Source organism: Sorex araneus, chromosome 9 (assembly GCF_027595985.1).
Source record: "Sorex araneus isolate mSorAra2 chromosome 9, mSorAra2.pri, whole genome shotgun sequence".
NCBI classification, from domain to species: Eukaryota; Metazoa; Chordata; class Mammalia; order Eulipotyphla; family Soricidae; genus Sorex; species Sorex araneus.
Window position 1 is genome coordinate 33,439,110 of NC_073310.1, and position 19,299 is coordinate 33,458,408.

Consider the following 19,299-nt stretch of genomic DNA (forward strand, 5'->3'; position numbering starts at 1 on the left):
CGTGGGGGGCGGGGGGGGGGGCCTTCCTGTCTTTCATTTTCTCCCCCTGGCCTCTGCTTGGCGCGGGGAGGGCCCCGGCCCCTGGCCTTGGTCCTGCCCTTCGCCTGCGGCCCCCCGCGACCAGGTGCCCCGGCCCCTCCCGGGCCACCACCCCCGTGGTGCCGCTCGCCTGAGGCCTGCGGCCCAGCCATCCCACCCCACCGGCAGCTCCTCACCCGACCGTGCACCCCGGGCCCCGACCCCCGCCTCAGCCCTGGGCCTTGTGCCTGGGAGGGCCGGGCAGGGCCCCGCAAACCGGCAGCCTCCTGGGGCATCCTCCTCGAGACCCCGGGGCGGGACACCTCCCGCAGGGACGTCGCCCGGGCTGTGTGCGTGCGCCTGTGTGTGTGCCTGTGTGTGTTTGTGTGTGCGTGCGTGGGCCTGATTGTGCCTGTGTGTGAGTCTCTGGTGTGTCTCTGTGTGGGGTGGTCTCTTATGTGTGTGTGCGCGTGCGTGTGCGCAGGTGTCTGCGTGTGCGTGTGCGTGTGCGTGTGCGTGTGCGTGTGCGTGGAGTGGGGCCCCCGCCGGCCCCCGCTCGCCCGCACAAGGAGGTCCCCTGGGCCTGCCCCGGCCCGCCGGCCCTGCCTGTGCGCCTGCCCTGCAGCCCCTGCTCTCTTCCTCCTGCGGCCTCTCCGGTCCCCTGGAGGGAGGTGGCAGCCGGGCAAGCTGTCCCCTCTCCTTCAGCCTCGGGCGACACCCAGGGCACCCACGGGGCCCAAGGCGCACCCCGGCCCCGCGCACACGCAGCCCCGCAGTGCAGAGCGCCCCGGTGGGGGAGCACCCGGCCAAGGGGCACCCAGGTCTCCTGGCCCACGCGAGGGGATTCCCCACCTTCCCATTCCCGCAGGCGCCGGCCAGGCCCGGGGCCTGCCCCGTGACGGCGCCCTGGGCACCCGCAGGAGCGCCCGAGCGCCCGCCGGGCCAAGTGCAGCAGCGCGACCCCTCGCGCACCGGGAAGCGGACACACGCAGACAGAACAGGGTCCGGGGGCGCTGGGCAAAGCCGCCCGGCCGCGGGCCTTCCCCGGCCGCGGCCCACGCCCCCACGCCGCCCCCGGCCCCCCGGCCCCCGCGCCGCGCGCACCTGCGCCCAGAACCCGCTGCAGAGACAAGCGGCCCGGTGCCCCGGGGCGGTGCGCCCCGGCCGGCGTGCGTGTGTGCGTGTCCGTGTGTCGTCTGGGGGCGGGTGTCCGGCTCTCGGGCTCACACGCACGCCCCTTGGAGAGGCTGGCTGGCGGCGGTGCCGGGCGCCCCCCGCCCGGGTGGCCTTTCCCGCGCGGATCCGTGGCAGGCGGGCCGAGCTGCGCAGGGAGGCCCGGTGGGCGGCCCGGCTTCTTGAGGGCGGCGGAGAGCCACGCCTCCGTCTACGGCCATACCACCCTGAACGCGCCCGATCTCGTCTGATCTCGGAAGCTAAGCAGGGTCGGGCCTGGTTAGTACTTGGATGGGAGACCGCCTGGGAATACCGGTGCTGTAGGCCTTTTGCGGGCGTGGGGGGCGGGGGGGGGCCTTCCTGTCTTTCATTTTCTCCCCCTGGCCTCTGCCTTGGCGCGGGGGAGGGCCCCGGCCCCTGGCCTTGGTCTGCCCTTCGCCTGCGGCCCCCCCGCGACCCAGGTGCCCCGGCCCTCCCGGGCCACCACCCCCGTGGTGCCGCTCGCCTGAGGCCTGCGGCCCAGCCATCCCACCCCACCGGCAGCTCCTCACCCGGACGTGCACCCCGGGCCCCGACCCCCGCCTCAGCCCCTGGGCCTTGTGCCTGGGGAGGGCCGGGGCAGGGCCCCGCAACCGGCAGCCTCTGGGGCATCCTCCTCCGAGGACCCCGGGGCGGGACACTCCCGCAGGGACGTCGCCCGGGCTGTGTGCGTGCGCCTGTGTGTGTGCCTGTGTGTGTTTGTGTGTGCGTGCGTGGGCCTGATTGTGCCTGTGTGTGAGTCTCTGGGTGTGTCTCTGTGTGGGGGTGTCTCTATGTGTGTGTGCGCGTGCGTGTGCGCAGGTGTCTGCGTGTGCGTGTGCGTGTGCGTGTGCGTGGAGTGGGGCCCCCGCCGGCCCCGCTCCGCCCGCAGAAGGAGGTCCCTGGGCCTGCCCCGGCCCGCCGGCCCTGCCTGTGCGCCTGCCCTGCAGCCCCTGCTCTCTTCCTCCTGCGGCCTCTCCGGTCCCCTGGAGGGAGGGTGGCAGGCCGGGCAAGCTGTCCCTCTCCTTCAGCCCTCGGGCGACACCCAGGGGCACCCACGGGGCCCAAGGCGCACCCCGGCCCCGCGCACACGCAGCCCCGCAGTGCAGAGCGCCCCGGTGGGGGAGCACCCGGCCAAGGGGCACCCAGGTCTCCTGGCCCACGCGAGGGGATTCCCCCACCTTCCCATTCCCGCAGGCGCCGGGCCAGGCCCGGGGCCTGCCCCGTGACGGCGCCCTGGGCCACCCGCAGGAGCGCCGAGCGCCCGCCGGGCCAAGTGCAGCAGCGCGACCCTCGCGCACCGGGAAGCGGACACACGCAGACAGACAGGGTCCGGGGGCGCTGGGCAAAGCCGCCCGGCCGCGGGCCTTCCCCGGCCGCGGCCCACGCCCCCACGCCGCCCCCGGCCCCCCGGCCCCCGCGCCGCGCGCACCTGCGCCCAGAACCGCTGCAGAGACAAGCGGCCCGGTGCCCCGGCGCCCCTGGGGCCGAGCGCAGGCGGCACGACGCGGTCCGGGGGGAGGCGGGGGCGCCGGGGCGCGGGGCGGTGCGCCCCGGCCGGCGTGCGTGTGTGCGTGTCCGTGTGTCCGTCTGGGGGCGGGTGTCCGGCTCTCGGGCTCACACGCACGCCCTTGGAGGAGGCTGGCTGGCGGGCGGTGCCGGGCGCCCCCCCGCCCGGGTGGCCTTTCCCGCGCGGATCCCGTGGCAGGCGGGCCGAGCTGCGCAGGGAGGCCCGGTGGGCGGCCGGGCTTCTTGAGGGCGGCGGAGAGCCACGCCTCCGTCTACGGCCATACCACCCTGAACGCGCCGATCTCGTCTGATCTCGGAAGCTAAGCAGGGTCGGCCTGGTTAGTACTTGGATGGGAGACCGCCTGGGAATACCGGGTGCTGTAGGCCTTTTGCGGGCGTGGGGGGCGGGGGGGGGGCCTTCCTGTCTTTCATTTTCTCCCCCTGGCCTCTGCCTTGGCGCGGGGGGAGGGCCCCGGCCCTGGCCTTGGTCCTGCCCCTTCGCCTGCGGCCCCCGCGACCCAGGTGCCCCGGCCCCTCCCGGGCCACCACCCCCCGTGGTGCCGCTCGCCTGAGGCCTGCGGCCCAGCCATCCCACCCCACCGCAGCTCCTCACCCGGACCGTGCACCCCGGGCCCCGACCCCGCCTCAGCCCCTGGGCCTTGTGCCTGGGGAGGGCCGGGGCAGGGCCCCGCAACCGGCAGCCTCCTGGGGCATCCTCCTCCGAGGACCCCGGGGCGGGACACCTCCCGCAGGGACGTCGCCCGGGCCTGTGTGCGTGCGCCTGTGTGTGTGCCTGTGTGTGTTTGTGTGTGCGTGCGTGGGCCTGATTGTGCCTGTGTGTGAGTCTCTGGGTGTGTCTCTGTGTGGGGGTGTCTCTATGTGTGTGTGCGCGTGCGTGTGCGCAGGTGTCTGCGTGTGCGTGTGCGTGTGCGTGTGCGTGGAGTGGGGCCCCCGCCGGCCCCCGCTCCGCCCGCAGAAGGAGGTCCCCTGGGCCTGCCCCGGCCCGCCGGCCCTGCCTGTGCGCCTGCCCTGCAGCCCCTGCTCTCTTCCTCCTGCGGCCTCTCCGGTCCCCTGGAGGGAGGGTGGCAGGCCGGGCAAGCTGTCCCCTCTCCTTCAGCCCTCGGGCGACACCCAGGGCACCCACGGGGCCCAAGGCGCACCCCGGCCCCGCGCACACGCAGCCCCGCAGTGCAGAGCGCCCCGGTGGGGGAGCACCCGGCCAAGGGGCACCCAGGTCTCCTGGCCCACGCGAGGGGATTCCCCCACCTTCCCATTCCCGCAGGCGCCGGGCCAGGCCCGGGGCCTGCCCCGTGACGGCGCCCTGGGCCACCCGCAGGAGCGCCCGAGCGCCCGCCGGGCCAAGTGCAGCAGCGCGACCCCTCGCGCACCGGGAAGCGGACACACGCAGACAGACAGGGTCCGGGGCGCTGGGCAAAGCCGCCCGGCCGCGGGCCTTCCCCGGCCGCGGCCCACGCCCCCACGCCGCCCCCGGCCCCCCGGCCCCCGCGCCGCGCGCACCTGCGCCCAGAACCGCTGCAGAGACAAGCGGCCCGGTGCCCCGGGGCGGTGCGCCCCGGCCGGCGTGCGTGTGTGCGTGTCCGTGTGTCCGTCTGGGGGCGGGTGTCCGGCTCTCGGGCTCACACGCACGCCCTTGGAGGAGGCTGGCTGGCGGGCGGTGCCGGGCGCCCCCCCGCCCGGTGGCCTTTCCCGCGCGGATCCCGTGGCAGGCGGGCCGAGCTGCGCAGGGAGGCCCGGTGGGCGGCCGGGCTTCTGAGGGCGGCGGAGAGCCACGCCTCCGTCTACGGCCATACCACCCTGAACGCGCCCGATCTCGTCTGATCTCGGAGCTAAGCAGGGTCGGGCCTGGTTAGTACTTGGATGGGAGACCGCCTGGGAATACCGGGTGCTGTAGGCCTTTTGCGGGCGTGGGGGCGGGGGGGGGGCCTTCCTGTCTTTCATTTTCTCCCCCTGGCCTCTGCCTTGGCGCGGGGGAGGGCCCCGGCCCCTGGCCTTGGTCCTGCCCTTCGCCTGCGGCCCCCCGCGACCCAGGTGCCCCGGCCCCTCCCGGGCCACCACCCCCGTGGTGCCGCTCGCCTGAGGCCTGCGGCCCAGCCATCCCACCCCACCGGCAGCTCCTCACCCGGACCGTGCACCCCGGGCCCGACCCCCGCCTCAGCCCCTGGGCCTTGTGCCTGGGGAGGGCCGGGGCAGGGCCCCGCAACCGGCAGCCTCCTGGGGCATCCTCCTCCGAGGACCCCGGGGCGGGACACCTCCCGCAGGGACGTCGCCCGGGCTGTGTGCGTGCGCCTGTGTGTGTGCCTGTGTGTGTTTGTGTGTGCGTGCGTGGGCCTGATTGTGCCTGTGTGGTGAGTCTCTGGGTGTGTCTCTGTGTGGGGGTGTCTCTATGTGTGTGTGCGCGTGCGGTGTGCGCAGGTGTCTGCGTGTGCGTGTGCGTGTGCGTGTGCGTGGAGTGGGGCCCCCGCCGGCCCCCGCTCCGCCCGCAGAAGGAGGTCCCTGGGCCTGCCCCGGCCCGCCGGCCCTGCTGTGCGCCTGCCCTGCAGCCCCTGCTCTCTTCCTCCTGCGGCCTCTCCGGTCCCCTGGAGGGAGGGTGGCAGGCCGGGCAAGCTGTCCCCTCTCCTTCAGCCCTCGGGCGACACCCAGGGCACCCACGGGCCCAAGGCGCACCCCGGCCCCGCGCACACGCAGCCCCCGCAGTGCAGAGCGCCCCGGTGGGGGAGCACCCGGCCAAGGGGCACCCAGGTCTCCTGGCCCACGCGAGGGGATTCCCCCACCTTCCCATTCCCGCAGGCGCCGGGCCAGGCCCGGGGCCTGCCCCGTGACGGCGCCCTGGGCCACCCGCAGGAGCGCCCGAGCGCCCGCCGGGCCAAGTGCAGCAGCGCGACCCCTCGCGCACCGGGAAGCGGACACACGCAGACAGACAGGGTCCGGGGGCGCTGGGCAAAGCCGCCCGCCGCGGGCCTTCCCCGGCCGCGGCCCACGCCCCCACGCCGCCCCCGGCCCCCCGGCCCCCGCGCCGCGCGCACCTGCGCCCAGAACCGCTGCAGAGACAAGCGGCCCGGTGCCCGTGCGCCCTGGGGGCGAGCGCAGGCGGCACGACGCGGTCCGGGGGAGGCGGGGGCGCCGGGGCGCCGGGCGGTGCGCCCCGGCCGGCGTGCGTGTGTGCGTGTCCGTGTGTCCGTCTGGGGGCGGGTGTCCGGCTCTCGGGCTCACACGCACGCCCTTGGAGGAGGCTGGCTGGCGGGCGGTGCCGGGCGCCCCCCCGCCCGGGTGGCCTTTTCCCGCGCGGATCCCGTGGCAGGCGGGCCGAGCTGCGCAGGGAGGCCCGGTGGGCGGCCGGGCTTCTTGAGGGCGGCGGAGAGCCACGCCTCCGTCTACGGCCATACCACCCTGAACGCGCCCGATCTCGTCTGATCACGGAAGCTAAGCAGGGTCGGGCCTGGTTAGTACTTGGATGGGAGACCGCCTGGGAATACCGGGTGCTGTAGCCTTTTGCGGGCGTGGGGGGCGGGGGGGGGGCCTTCCTGTCTTCATTTCTCCCCCTGGCCTCTGCCCTTGGCGCGGGGGAGGGCCCCGGCCCCTGGCCTTGGTCCTGCCCTTCGCCTGCGGCCCCCCGCGACCCAGGTGCCCCGGCCCCTCCCGGGCCACCACCCCCGTGGTGCCGCTCGCCTGAGGCCTGCGGCCCAGCCATCCCACCCCACCGGCAGCTCCTCACCCGGACCGTGCACCCCGGGCCCCGACCCCCGCCTCAGCCCCTGGGCCTTGTGCCTGGGGAGGGCCGGGGCAGGGCCCCGCAACCGGCAGCTCCTGGGGCATCCTCCTCCGAGGACCCCGGGGCGGGACACCTCCCGCAGGGACGTCGCCCGGGCTGTGTGCGTGCGCCTGTGTGTGTGCCTGTGTGTGTTTGTGTGTGCGTGCGTGGGCCTGATTGTGCCTGTGTGTGAGTCTCTGGGTGTGTCTCTGTGTGGGGGTGTCTCTATGTGTGTGTGCGCGTGCGTGTGCGCAGGTGTCTGCGTGTGCGTTGTGCGTGTGCGTGTGCGTGGAGTGGGGCCCCCGCCGGCCCCCGCTCCGCCCGCAGAAAGGAGGTCCCCTGGGCCTGCCCCGGCCCGCCGGCCCTGCCTGTGCGCCTGCCCTGCAGCCCTGCTCTCTTCCTCCTGCGGCCTCTCCGGTCCCCTGGAGGGAGGGTGGCAGGCCGGGCAAGCTGTCCCCTCTCCTTCAGCCCTCGGGCGACACCCAGGGCACCCACGGGGCCCCAAGGCGCACCCCGGCCCCGCGCACACGCAGCCCCGCAGTGCAGAGGCGCCCCGGTGGGGGAGCACCCGGCCAAGGGGCACCCAGGTCTCCTGGCCCACGCGAGGGGATTCCCCACCTTCCCATTCCCGCAGGCGCCGGGCCAGGCCCGGGGCCTGCCCCGTGACGGCGCCCTGGGCCACCCGCAGGAGCGCCCGAGCGCCCGCCGGGCCAAGTGCAGCAGCGCGACCCCTCGCGCACCGGGAAGCGGACACACGCAGACAGACAGGGTCCGGGGGCGCTGGGCAAAGCCGCCCGGCCGCGGGCCTTCCCGGCCGCGGCCCACGCCCCCACGCCGCCCCCGGCCCCCCGGCCCCCGCGCCGCGCGCACCTGCGCCCAGAACCGCTGCAGAGACAAGCGGCCCGGTGCCCGGGGGGGCGGTGCGCCCCGGCCGGCGTGCGTGTGTGCGTGTCCGTGTGTCCGTCTGGGGGCGGGTGTCCGGCTCTCGGGCTCACACGCACGCCCTTGGAGGAGGCTGGCTGGCGGGCGGTGCCGGGCGCCCCCCCGCCCGGGTGGCCTTTCCCGCGCGGATCCGTGCAGGCGGGCCGAGCTGCGCAGGGAGGCCCGGTGGGCGGCCGGGCTTCTTGAGGGCGGCGGAGAGCCACGCCTCCGTCTACGGCCATACCACCCTGAACGCGCCCGATCTCGTCTGATCTCGGAAGCTAAGCAGGGTCGGCCTGGTTAGTACTTGATGGGAGACCGCCTGGGAATACCGGGTGCTGTAGGCCTTTTGCGGGCGTGGGGGGCGGGGGGGGGGCCTTCCTGTCTTTCATTTTCTCCCCCTGGCCTCTGCCTGGCGCGGGGGGAGGGCCCCGGCCCCTGGCCTTGGTCCTGCCTTCGCCTGCGGCCCCCCGCGACCCAGGTGCCCCGGCCCCTCCCGGGCCACCACCCCCGTGGTGCCGCTCGCCTGAGGCCTGCGGCCCAGCCATCCCACCCCACCGGCAGCTCCTCACCCGGACCGTGCACCCCGGGCCCCGACCCCCGCCTCAGCCCCTGGGCCTTGTGCCTGGGGAGGGCCGGGGCAGGGCCCCGCAACCGCAGCCTCCTGGGGCATCCTCCTCCGAGGACCCCGGGGCGGGACACCTCCCGCAGGGGACGTCGCCCGGGCTGTGTGCGTGCGCCTGTGTGTGTGCCTGTGTGTGTTTGTGTGTGCGTGCGTGGGCCTGATTGTGCCTGTGTGTGAGTCTCTGGGTGTGTCTCTGTGTGGGGTGTCTCTATGTGTGTGTGCGCGTGCGTGTGCGCAGGTGTCTGCGTGTGCGTAGTGCGTGTGCGTGTGCGTGGAGTGGGGCCCCCGCCGGCCCCCGCTCCGCCCGCAGAAGGAGGTCCCCTGGGCCTGCCCCGGCCCGCCGGCCCTGCCTGTGCGCCTGCCCTGCAGCCCCTGCCTCTCTTCCTCCTGCGGCCTCTCCGGTCCCCTGGAGGGAGGGTGGCAGGCCGGGCAAGCTGTCCCCTCTCCTTCAGCCCTCGGGCGACACCCAGGGCACCCACGGGGCCCAAGGCGCACCCCGGCCCCGCGCACACGCAGCCCGCAGTGCAGAGCGCCCCGGTGGGGGAGCACCCGGCCAAGGGGCACCCAGGTCTCCTGGCCCACGCGAGGGGATTCCCCCACCTTCCCATTCCCGCAGGCGCCGGGCCAGGCCCGGGGCCTGCCCCGTGACGGCGCCCTGGGCCACCCGCAGGAGCGCCCGAGCGCCCGCCGGGCCAAGTGCAGCAGCGCGACCCCTCGCGCACCGGGAAGCGGACACACGCAGACAGACAGGGTCCGGGGGCGCTGGGCAAAGCCGCCCGGCCGCGGGCCTTCCCCGGCCGCGGCCCACGCCCCCACGCCGCCCCCGGCCCCCCGGCCCCCGCGCCGCGCGCACCTGCGCCCAGAACCGCTGCAGAGACAAGCGGCCCGGTGCCCCGTGCGCCCCTGGGGGCCGAGCGCAGGCGGCACGACGCGGTCCGGGGGGAGGCGGGGGCGCCGGGGCGCCGGGGCGGTGCGCCCCGGCCGGCGTGCGTGTGTGCGTGTCCGTGTGTCCGTCTGGGGGCGGGTGTCCGGCTCTCGGGCTCACACGCACGCCCTTGGAGGAGGCTGGCTGGCGGGCGGTGCCGGGCGCCCCCCCGCCCGGGTGGCCTTTCCCGCGCGGATCCCGTGGCAGGCGGGCCGAGCTGCGCAGGGAGGCCCGGTGGGCGGCCGGGCTTCTTGAGGGCGGCGGAGAGCCACGCCTCCGTCTACGGCCATACCACCCTGAACGCGCCCGATCTCGTCTGATCTCGGAAGCTAAGCAGGGTCGGGCCTGGTTAGTACTTGGATGGGAGACCGCCTGGGAATACCGGGTGCTGTAGGCCTTTTGCGGGCGTGGGGGGCGGGGGGGGGGCCTTCCTGTCTTTCATTTTCTCCCCCTGGCCTCTGCCTTGGCGCGGGGGAGGGCCCCGGCCCCTGGCCTTGGTCCTGCCCTTCGCCTGCGGCCCCCCGCGACCCAGGTGCCCCGGCCCCTCCCGGGCCACCACCCCCGTGGTGCCGCTCGCCTGAGGCCTGCGGCCCAGCCATCCCACCCCACCGGCAGCTCCTCACCCGGACCGTGCACCCCGGGCCCCGACCCCCGCCTCAGCCCCTGGGCCTTGTGCCTGGGGAGGGCCGGGGCAGGGCCCCGCAACCGGCAGCCTCCTGGGGCATCCTCCTCCGAGGACCCCGGGGCGGGACACCTCCCGCAGGGACGTCGCCCGGGCTGTGTGCGTGCGCCTGTGTGTGTGCCTGTGTGTGTTTGTGTGTGCGTGCGTGGGCCTGATTGTGCCTGTGTGTGAGTCTCTGGGTGTGTCTCTGTGTGGGGGTGTCTCTATGTGTGTGTGCGCGTGCGTGTGCGCAGGTGTCTGCGTGTGCGTGTGCGTGTGCGTGTGCGTGGAGTGGGGCCCCCGCCGGCCCCCGCTCCGCCCGCACAAGGAGGTCCCCTGGGCCTGCCCCGGCCCGCCGGCCCTGCCTGTGCGCCTGCCCTGCAGCCCCTGCTCTCTTCCTCCTGCGGCCTCTCCGGTCCCCTGGAGGGAGGGTGGCAGGCCGGGCAAGCTGTCCCCTCTCCTTCAGCCCTCGGGCGACACCCAGGGCACCCACGGGGCCCAAGGCGCACCCCGGCCCCGCGCACACGCAGCCCCGCAGTGCAGAGCGCCCCGGTGGGGGAGCACCCGGCCAAGGGGCACCCAGGTCTCCTGGCCCACGCGAGGGGATTCCCCCACCTTCCCATTCCCGCAGGCGCCGGGCCAGGCCCGGGGCCTGCCCCGTGACGGCGCCCTGGGCCACCCGCAGGAGCGCCCGAGCGCCCGCCGGGCCAAGTGCAGCAGCGCGACCCCTCGCGCACCGGGAAGCGGACACACGCAGACAGACAGGGTCCGGGGGCGCTGGGCAAAGCCGCCCGGCCGCGGGCCTTCCCCGGCCGCGGCCCACGCCCCCACGCCGCCCCCGGCCCCCCGGCCCCCGCGCCGCGCGCACCTGCGCCCAGAACCGCTGCAGAGACAAGCGGCCCGGTGCCCCGGGGCGGTGCGCCCCGGCCGGCGTGCGTGTGTGCGTGTCCGTGTGTCCGTCTGGGGGCGGGTGTCCGGCTCTCGGGCTCACACGCACGCCCTTGGAGGAGGCTGGCTGGCGGGCGGTGCCGGGCGCCCCCCCGCCCGGGTGGCCTTTCCCGCGCGGATCCCGTGGCAGGCGGGCCGAGCTGCGCAGGGAGGCCCGGTGGGCGGCCGGGCTTCTTGAGGGCGGCGGAGAGCCACGCCTCCGTCTACGGCCATACCACCCTGAACGCGCCCGATCTCGTCTGATCTCGGAAGCTAAGCAGGGTCGGGCCTGGTTAGTACTTGGATGGGAGACCGCCTGGGAATACCGGGTGCTGTAGGCCTTTTGCGGGCGTGGGGGGCGGGGGGGGGGGCCTTCCTGTCTTTCATTTTCTCCCCCTGGCCTCTGCCTTGGCGCGGGGGAGGGCCCCGGCCCCTGGCCTTGGTCCTGCCCTTCGCCTGCGGCCCCCCGCGACCCAGGTGCCCCGGCCCCTCCCGGGCCACCACCCCCGTGGTGCCGCTCGCCTGAGGCCTGCGGCCCAGCCATCCCACCCCACCGGCAGCTCCTCACCCGGACCGTGCACCCCGGGCCCCGACCCCCGCCTCAGCCCCTGGGCCTTGTGCCTGGGGAGGGCCGGGGCAGGGCCCCGCAACCGGCAGCCTCCTGGGGCATCCTCCTCCGAGGACCCCGGGGCGGGACACCTCCCGCAGGGACGTCGCCCGGGCTGTGTGCGTGCGCCTGTGTGTGTGCCTGTGTGTGTTTGTGTGTGCGTGCGTGGGCCTGATTGTGCCTGTGTGTGAGTCTCTGGGTGTGTCTCTGTGTGGGGGTGTCTCTATGTGTGTGTGCGCGTGCGTGTGCGCAGGTGTCTGCGTGTGCGTGTGCGTGTGCGTGTGCGTGTGCGTGTGCGTGGAGTGGGGCCCCCGCCGGCCCCCGCTCCGCCCGCACAAGGAGGTCCCCTGGGCCTGCCCCGGCCCGCCGGCCCTGCCTGTGCGCCTGCCCTGCAGCCCCTGCTCTCTTCCTCCTGCGGCCTCTCCGGTCCCCTGGAGGGAGGGTGGCAGGCCGGGCAAGCTGTCCCCTCTCCTTCAGCCCTCGGGCGACACCCAGGGCACCCACGGGGCCCAAGGCGCACCCCGGCCCCGCGCACACGCAGCCCCGCAGTGCAGAGCGCCCCGGTGGGGGAGCACCCGGCCAAGGGGCACCCAGGTCTCCTGGCCCACGCGAGGGGATTCCCCCACCTTCCCATTCCCGCAGGCGCCGGGCCAGGCCCGGGGCCTGCCCCGTGACGGCGCCCTGGGCCACCCGCAGGAGCGCCCGAGCGCCCGCCGGGCCAAGTGCAGCAGCGCGACCCCTCGCGCACCGGGAAGCGGACACACGCAGACAGACAGGGTCCGGGGGCGCTGGGCAAAGCCGCCCGGCCGCGGGCCTTCCCCGGCCGCGGCCCACGCCCCCACGCCGCCCCCGGCCCCCCGGCCCCCGCGCCGCGCGCACCTGCGCCCAGAACCGCTGCAGAGACAAGCGGCCCGGTGCCCCGTGCGCCCCTGGGGGCCGAGCGCAGGCGGCACGACGCGGTCCGGGGGGAGGCGGGGGCGCCGGGGCGCCGGGGCGGTGCGCCCCGGCCGGCGTGCGTGTGTGCGTGTCCGTGTGTCCGTCTGGGGGCGGGTGTCCGGCTCTCGGGCTCACACGCACGCCCTTGGAGGAGGCTGGCTGGCGGGCGGTGCCGGGCGCCCCCCCGCCCGGGTGGCCTTTCCCGCGCGGATCCCGTGGCAGGCGGGCCGAGCTGCGCAGGGAGGCCCGGTGGGCGGCCGGGCTTCTTGAGGGCGGCGGAGAGCCACGCCTCCGTCTACGGCCATACCACCCTGAACGCGCCCGATCTCGTCTGATCTCGGAAGCTAAGCAGGGTCGGGCCTGGTTAGTACTTGGATGGGAGACCGCCTGGGAATACCGGGTGCTGTAGGCCTTTTGCGGGCGTGGGGGGCGGGGGGGGGGGCCTTCCTGTCTTTCATTTTCTCCCCCTGGCCTCTGCCTTGGCGCGGGGGAGGGCCCCGGCCCCTGGCCTTGGTCCTGCCCTTCGCCTGCGGCCCCCCGCGACCCAGGTGCCCCGGCCCCTCCCGGGCCACCACCCCCGTGGTGCCGCTCGCCTGAGGCCTGCGGCCCAGCCATCCCACCCCACCGGCAGCTCCTCACCCGGACCGTGCACCCCGGGCCCCGACCCCCGCCTCAGCCCCTGGGCCTTGTGCCTGGGGAGGGCCGGGGCAGGGCCCCGCAACCGGCAGCCTCCTGGGGCATCCTCCTCCGAGGACCCCGGGGCGGGACACCTCCCGCAGGGACGTCGCCCGGGCTGTGTGCGTGCGCCTGTGTGTGTGCCTGTGTGTGTTTGTGTGTGCGTGCGTGGGCCTGATTGTGCCTGTGTGTGAGTCTCTGGGTGTGTCTCTGTGTGGGGGTGTCTCTATGTGTGTGTGCGCGTGCGTGTGCGCAGGTGTCTGCGTGTGCGTGTGCGTGTGCGTGTGCGTGTGCGTGTGCGTGGAGTGGGGCCCCCGCCGGCCCCCGCTCCGCCCGCACAAGGAGGTCCCCTGGGCCTGCCCCGGCCCGCCGGCCCTGCCTGTGCGCCTGCCCTGCAGCCCCTGCTCTCTTCCTCCTGCGGCCTCTCCGGTCCCCTGGAGGGAGGGTGGCAGGCCGGGCAAGCTGTCCCCTCTCCTTCAGCCCTCGGGCGACACCCAGGGCACCCACGGGGCCCAAGGCGCACCCCGGCCCCGCGCACACGCAGCCCCGCAGTGCAGAGCGCCCCGGTGGGGGAGCACCCGGCCAAGGGGCACCCAGGTCTCCTGGCCCACGCGAGGGGATTCCCCCACCTTCCCATTCCCGCAGGCGCCGGGCCAGGCCCGGGGCCTGCCCCGTGACGGCGCCCTGGGCCACCCGCAGGAGCGCCCGAGCGCCCGCCGGGCCAAGTGCAGCAGCGCGACCCCTCGCGCACCGGGAAGCGGACACACGCAGACAGACAGGGTCCGGGGGCGCTGGGCAAAGCCGCCCGGCCGCGGGCCTTCCCCGGCCGCGGCCCACGCCCCCACGCCGCCCCCGGCCCCCCGGCCCCCGCGCCGCGCGCACCTGCGCCCAGAACCGCTGCAGAGACAAGCGGCCCGGTGCCCCGTGCGCCCCTGGGGGCCGAGCGCAGGCGGCACGACGCGGTCCGGGGGGAGGCGGGGGCGCCGGGGCGCCGGGGCGGTGCGCCCCGGCCGGCGTGCGTGTGTGCGTGTCCGTGTGTCCGTCTGGGGGCGGGTGTCCGGCTCTCGGGCTCACACGCACGCCCTTGGAGGAGGCTGGCTGGCGGGCGGTGCCGGGCGCCCCCCCGCCCGGGTGGCCTTTCCCGCGCGGATCCCGTGGCAGGCGGGCCGAGCTGCGCAGGGAGGCCCGGTGGGCGGCCGGGCTTCTTGAGGGCGGCGGAGAGCCACGCCTCCGTCTACGGCCATACCACCCTGAACGCGCCCGATCTCGTCTGATCTCGGAAGCTAAGCAGGGTCGGGCCTGGTTAGTACTTGGATGGGAGACCGCCTGGGAATACCGGGTGCTGTAGGCCTTTTGCGGGCGTGGGGGGCGGGGGGGGGGGCCTTCCTGTCTTTCATTTTCTCCCCCTGGCCTCTGCCTTGGCGCGGGGGAGGGCCCCGGCCCCTGGCCTTGGTCCTGCCCTTCGCCTGCGGCCCCCCGCGACCCAGGTGCCCCGGCCCCTCCCGGGCCACCACCCCCGTGGTGCCGCTCGCCTGAGGCCTGCGGCCCAGCCATCCCACCCCACCGGCAGCTCCTCACCCGGACCGTGCACCCCGGGCCCCGACCCCCGCCTCAGCCCCTGGGCCTTGTGCCTGGGGAGGGCCGGGGCAGGGCCCCGCAACCGGCAGCCTCCTGGGGCATCCTCCTCCGAGGACCCCGGGGCGGGACACCTCCCGCAGGGACGTCGCCCGGGCTGTGTGCGTGCGCCTGTGTGTGTGCCTGTGTGTGTTTGTGTGTGCGTGCGTGGGCCTGATTGTGCCTGTGTGTGAGTCTCTGGGTGTGTCTCTGTGTGGGGGTGTCTCTATGTGTGTGTGCGCGTGCGTGTGCGCAGGTGTCTGCGTGTGCGTGTGCGTGTGCGTGTGCGTGGAGTGGGGCCCCCGCCGGCCCCCGCTCCGCCCGCACAAGGAGGTCCCCTGGGCCTGCCCCGGCCCGCCGGCCCTGCCTGTGCGCCTGCCCTGCAGCCCCTGCTCTCTTCCTCCTGCGGCCTCTCCGGTCCCCTGGAGGGAGGGTGGCAGGCCGGGCAAGCTGTCCCCTCTCCTTCAGCCCTCGGGCGACACCCAGGGCACCCACGGGGCCCAAGGCGCACCCCGGCCCCGCGCACACGCAGCCCCGCAGTGCAGAGCGCCCCGGTGGGGGAGCACCCGGCCAAGGGGCACCCAGGTCTCCTGGCCCACGCGAGGGGATTCCCCCACCTTCCCATTCCCGCAGGCGCCGGGCCAGGCCCGGGGCCTGCCCCGTGACGGCGCCCTGGGCCACCCGCAGGAGCGCCCGAGCGCCCGCCGGGCCAAGTGCAGCAGCGCGACCCCTCGCGCACCGGGAAGCGGACACACGCAGACAGACAGGGTCCGGGGGCGCTGGGCAAAGCCGCCCGGCCGCGGGCCTTCCCCGGCCGCGGCCCACGCCCCCACGCCGCCCCCGGCCCCCCGGCCCCCGCGCCGCGCGCACCTGCGCCCAGAACCGCTGCAGAGACAAGCGGCCCGGTGCCCCGTGCGCCCCTGGGGGCCGAGCGCAGGCGGCACGACGCGGTCCGGGGGGAGGCGGGGGCGCCGGGGCGCCGGGGCGGTGCGCCCCGGCCGGCGTGCGTGTGTGCGTGTCCGTGTGTCCGTCTGGGGGCGGGTGTCCGGCTCTCGGGCTCACACGCACGCCCTTGGAGGAGGCTGGCTGGCGGGCGGTGCCGGGCGCCCCCCCGCCCGGGTGGCCTTTCCCGCGCGGATCCCGTGGCAGGCGGGCCGAGCTGCGCAGGGAGGCCCGGTGGGCGGCCGGGCTTCTTGAGGGCGGCGGAGAGCCACGCCTCCGTCTACGGCCATACCACCCTGAACGCGCCCGATCTCGTCTGATCTCGGAAGCTAAGCAGGGTCGGGCCTGGTTAGTACTTGGATGGGAGACCGCCTGGGAATACCGGGTGCTGTAGGCCTTTTGCGGGCGTGGGGGGCGGGGGGGGGGCCTTCCTGTCTTTCATTTTCTCCCCCTGGCCTCTGCCTTGGCGCGGGGGAGGGCCCCGGCCCCTGGCCTTGGTCCTGCCCTTCGCCTGCGGCCCCCCGCGACCCAGGTGCCCCGGCCCCTCCCGGGCCACCACCCCCGTGGTGCCGCTCGCCTGAGGCCTGCGGCCCAGCCATCCCACCCCACCGGCAGCTCCTCACCCGGACCGTGCACCCCGGGCCCCGACCCCCGCCTCAGCCCCTGGGCCTTGTGCCTGGGGAGGGCCGGGGCAGGGCCCCGCAACCGGCAGCCTCCTGGGGCATCCTCCTCCGAGGACCCCGGGGCGGGACACCTCCCGCAGGGACGTCGCCCGGGCTGTGTGCGTGCGCCTGTGTGTGTGCCTGTGTGTGTTTGTGTGTGCGTGCGTGGGCCTGATTGTGCCTGTGTGTGAGTCTCTGGGTGTGTCTCTGTGTGGGGGTGTCTCTATGTGTGTGTGCGCGTGCGTGTGCGCAGGTGTCTGCGTGTGCGTGTGCGTGTGCGTGTGCGTGGAGTGGGGCCCCCGCCGGCCCCCGCTCCGCCCGCAGAAGGAGGTCCCCTGGGCCTGCCCCGGCCCGCCGGCCCTGCCTGTGCGCCTGCCCTGCAGCCCCTGCTCTCTTCCTCCTGCGGCCTCTCCGGTCCCCTGGAGGGAGGGTGGCAGGCCGGGCAAGCTGTCCCCTCTCCTTCAGCCCTCGGGCGACACCCAGGGCACCCACGGGGCCCAAGGCGCACCCCGGCCCCGCGCACACGCAGCCCCGCAGTGCAGAGCGCCCCGGTGGGGGAGCACCCGGCCAAGGGGCACCCAGGTCTCCTGGCCCACGCGAGGGGATTCCCCCACCTTCCCATTCCCGCAGGCGCCGGGCCAGGCCCGGGGCCTGCCCCGTGACGGCGCCCTGGGCCACCCGCAGGAGCGCCCGAGCGCCCGCCGGGCCAAGTGCAGCAGCGCGACCCCTCGCGCACCGGGAAGCGGACACACGCAGACAGACAGGGTCCGGGGGCGCTGGGCAAAGCCGCCCGGCCGCGGGCCTTCCCCGGCCGCGGCCCACGCCCCCACGCCGCCCCCGGCCCCCCGGCCCCCGCGCCGCGCGCACCTGCGCCCAGAACCGCTGCAGAGACAAGCGGCCCGGTGCCCCGGGGCGGTGCGCCCCGGCCGGCGTGCGTGTGTGCGTGTCCGTGTGTCCGTCTGGGGGCGGGTGTCCGGCTCTCGGGCTCACACGCACGCCCTTGGAGGAGGCTGGCTGGCGGGCGGTGCCGGGCGCCCCCCCGCCCGGGTGGCCTTTCCCGCGCGGATCCCGTGGCAGGCGGGCCGAGCTGCGCAGGGAGGCCCGGTGGGCGGCCGGGCTTCTTGAGGGCGGCGGAGAGCCACGCCTCCGTCTACGGCCATACCACCCTGAACGCGCCCGATCTCGTCTGATCTCGGAAGCTAAGCAGGGTCGGGCCTGGTTAGTACTTGGATGGGAGACCGCCTGGGAATACCGGGTGCTGTAGGCCTTTTGCGGGCGTGGGGGGCGGGGGGGGGGCCTTCCTGTCTTTCATTTTCTCCCCCTGGCCTCTGCCTTGGCGCGGGGGAGGGCCCCGGCCCCTGGCCTTGGTCCTGCCCTTCGCCTGCGGCCCCCCGCGACCCAGGTGCCCCGGCCCCTCCCGGGCCACCACCCCCGTGGTGCCGCTCGCCTGAGGCCTGCGGCCCAGCCATCCCACCCCACCGGCAGCTCCTCACCCGGACCGTGCACCCCGGGCCCCGACCCCCGCCTCAGCCCCTGGGCCTTGTGCCTGGGGAGGGCCGGGGCAGGGCCCCGCAACCGGCAGCCTCCTGGGGCATCCTCCTCCGAGGACCCCGGGGCGGGACACCTCCCGCAGGGACGTCGCCCGGGCTGTGTGCGTGCGCCTGTGTGTGTGCCTGTGTGTGTTTGTGTGTGCGTGCGTGGGCCTGATTGTGCCTGTGTGTGAGTCTCTGGGTGTGTCTCTGTGTGGGGGTGTCTCTATGTGTGTGTGCGCGTGCGTGTGCGCAGGTGTCTGCGTGTGCGTGTGCGTGTGCGTGTGCGTGGAGTGGGGCCCCCGCCGGCCCCCGCTCCGCCCGCAGAAGGAGGTCCCCTGGGCCTGCCCCGGCCCGCCGGCCCTGCCTGTGCGCCTGCCCTGCAGCCCCTGCTCTCTTCCTCCTGCGGCCTCTCCGGTCCCCTGGAGGGAGGGTGGCAGGCCGGGCAAGCTGTCCCCTCTCCTTCAGCCCTCGGGCGACACCCAGGGCACCCACGGGGCCCAAGGCGCACCCCGGCCCCGCGCACACGCAGCCCCGCAGTGCAGAGCGCCCCGGTGGGGGAGCACCCGGCCAAGGGGCACCCAGGTCTCCTGGCCCACGCGAGGGGATTCCCCCACCTTCCCATTCCCGCAGGCGCCGGGCCAGGCCCGGGGCCTGCCCCGTGACGGCGCCCTGGGCCACCCGCAGGAGCGCCCGAGCGCCCGCCGGGCCAAGTGCAGCAGCGCGACCCCTCGCGCACCGGGAAGCGGACACACGCAGACAGACAGGGTCCGGGGGCGCTGGGCAAAGCCGCCCGGCCGCGGGCCTTCCCCGGCCGCGGCCCACGCCCCCACGCCGCCCCCGGCCCCCCGGCCCCCGCGCCGCGCGCACCTGCGCCCAGAACCGCTGCAGAGACAAGCGGCCCGGTGCCCCGTGCGCCCCTGGGGGCCGAGCGCAGGCGGCACGACGCGGTCCGGGGGGAGGCGGGGGCGCCGGGGCGCCGGGGCGGTGCGCCCCGGCCGGCGTGCGTGTGTGCGTGTCCGTGTGTCCGTCTGGGGGCGGGTGTCCGGCTCTCGGGCTCACACGCACGCCCTTGGAGGAGGCTGGCTGGCGGGCGGTGCCGGGCGCCCCCCCGCCCGGGTGGCCTTTCCCGCGCGGATCCCGTGGCAGGCGGGCCGAGCTGCGCAGGGAGGCCCGGTGGGCGGCCGGGCTTCTTGAGGGCGGCGGAGAGCCACGCCTCCGTCTACGGCCATACCACCCTGAACGCGCCCGATCTCGTCTGATCTCGGAAGCTAAGCAGGGTCGGGCCTGGTTAGTACTTGGATGGGAGACCGCCTGGGAATACCGGGTGCTGTAGGCCTTTTGCGGGCGTGGGGGGCGGGGGGGGGGGCCTTCCTGTCTTTCATTTTCTCCCCCTGGCCTCTGCCTTGGCGCGGGGGAGGGCCCCGGCCCCTGGCCTTGGTCCTGCCCTTCGCCTGCGGCCCCCCGCGACCCAGGTGCCCCGGCCCCTCCCGGGCCACCACCCCCGTGGTGCCGCTCGCCTGAGGCCTGCGGCCCAGCCATCCCACCCCACCGGCAGCTCCTCACCCGGACCGTGCACCCCGGGCCCCGACCCCCGCCTCAGCCCCTGGGCCTTGTGCCTGGGGAGGGCCGGGGCAGGGCCCCGCAACCGGCAGCCTCCTGGGGCATCCTCCTCCGAGGACCCCGGGGCGGGACACCTCCCGCAGGGACGTCGCCCGGGCTGTGTGCGTGCGCCTGTGTGTGTGCCTGTGTGTGTTTGTGTGTGCGTGCGTGGGCCTGATTGTGCCT

At 76.0% G+C, this 19,299-nt stretch overlaps 12 non-coding genes across 12 annotated transcripts; all 12 read left to right on the forward strand.

Moving 5' to 3' along the window:
* The first annotated feature begins 1,400 nt into the window (after positions 1 to 1,400).
* Positions 1,401 to 1,518, forward strand: LOC129398898 (5S ribosomal RNA). Its single transcript, XR_008626775.1, has one exon. It is a non-coding gene; the product is annotated as a 5S ribosomal RNA (ribosomal RNA).
* Positions 1,519 to 2,988: 1,470 nt separating this feature from the next.
* On the forward strand, positions 2,989 to 3,105 carry LOC129398910 (5S ribosomal RNA). The gene has a single exon (XR_008626787.1). It is a non-coding gene; the product is annotated as a 5S ribosomal RNA (ribosomal RNA).
* Positions 3,106 to 4,515: 1,410 nt separating this feature from the next.
* Positions 4,516 to 4,633, forward strand: LOC129398907 (5S ribosomal RNA). Its single transcript, XR_008626784.1, has one exon. It is a non-coding gene; the product is annotated as a 5S ribosomal RNA (ribosomal RNA).
* Positions 4,634 to 6,108: 1,475 nt separating this feature from the next.
* LOC129398906 (5S ribosomal RNA) lies at positions 6,109 to 6,227 on the forward strand. The gene has a single exon (XR_008626783.1). It is a non-coding gene; the product is annotated as a 5S ribosomal RNA (ribosomal RNA).
* Positions 6,228 to 7,638: 1,411 nt separating this feature from the next.
* LOC129398909 (5S ribosomal RNA) lies at positions 7,639 to 7,755 on the forward strand. The gene has a single exon (XR_008626786.1). It is a non-coding gene; the product is annotated as a 5S ribosomal RNA (ribosomal RNA).
* A 1,481-nt stretch (positions 7,756 to 9,236) lies between these two features.
* LOC129398888 (5S ribosomal RNA) lies at positions 9,237 to 9,355 on the forward strand. The gene has a single exon (XR_008626765.1). It is a non-coding gene; the product is annotated as a 5S ribosomal RNA (ribosomal RNA).
* A 1,413-nt stretch (positions 9,356 to 10,768) lies between these two features.
* LOC129398889 (5S ribosomal RNA) lies at positions 10,769 to 10,887 on the forward strand. The gene has a single exon (XR_008626766.1). It is a non-coding gene; the product is annotated as a 5S ribosomal RNA (ribosomal RNA).
* Positions 10,888 to 12,382: 1,495 nt separating this feature from the next.
* LOC129398891 (5S ribosomal RNA) lies at positions 12,383 to 12,501 on the forward strand. The gene has a single exon (XR_008626768.1). It is a non-coding gene; the product is annotated as a 5S ribosomal RNA (ribosomal RNA).
* A 1,495-nt stretch (positions 12,502 to 13,996) lies between these two features.
* LOC129398892 (5S ribosomal RNA) lies at positions 13,997 to 14,115 on the forward strand. The gene has a single exon (XR_008626769.1). It is a non-coding gene; the product is annotated as a 5S ribosomal RNA (ribosomal RNA).
* Positions 14,116 to 15,598: 1,483 nt separating this feature from the next.
* On the forward strand, positions 15,599 to 15,717 carry LOC129398893 (5S ribosomal RNA). Its single transcript, XR_008626770.1, has one exon. It is a non-coding gene; the product is annotated as a 5S ribosomal RNA (ribosomal RNA).
* Positions 15,718 to 17,130: 1,413 nt separating this feature from the next.
* Positions 17,131 to 17,249, forward strand: LOC129398894 (5S ribosomal RNA). Its single transcript, XR_008626771.1, has one exon. It is a non-coding gene; the product is annotated as a 5S ribosomal RNA (ribosomal RNA).
* Positions 17,250 to 18,731: 1,482 nt separating this feature from the next.
* LOC129398895 (5S ribosomal RNA) lies at positions 18,732 to 18,850 on the forward strand. Its single transcript, XR_008626772.1, has one exon. It is a non-coding gene; the product is annotated as a 5S ribosomal RNA (ribosomal RNA).
* Positions 18,851 to 19,299: the final 449 nt, after the last annotated feature.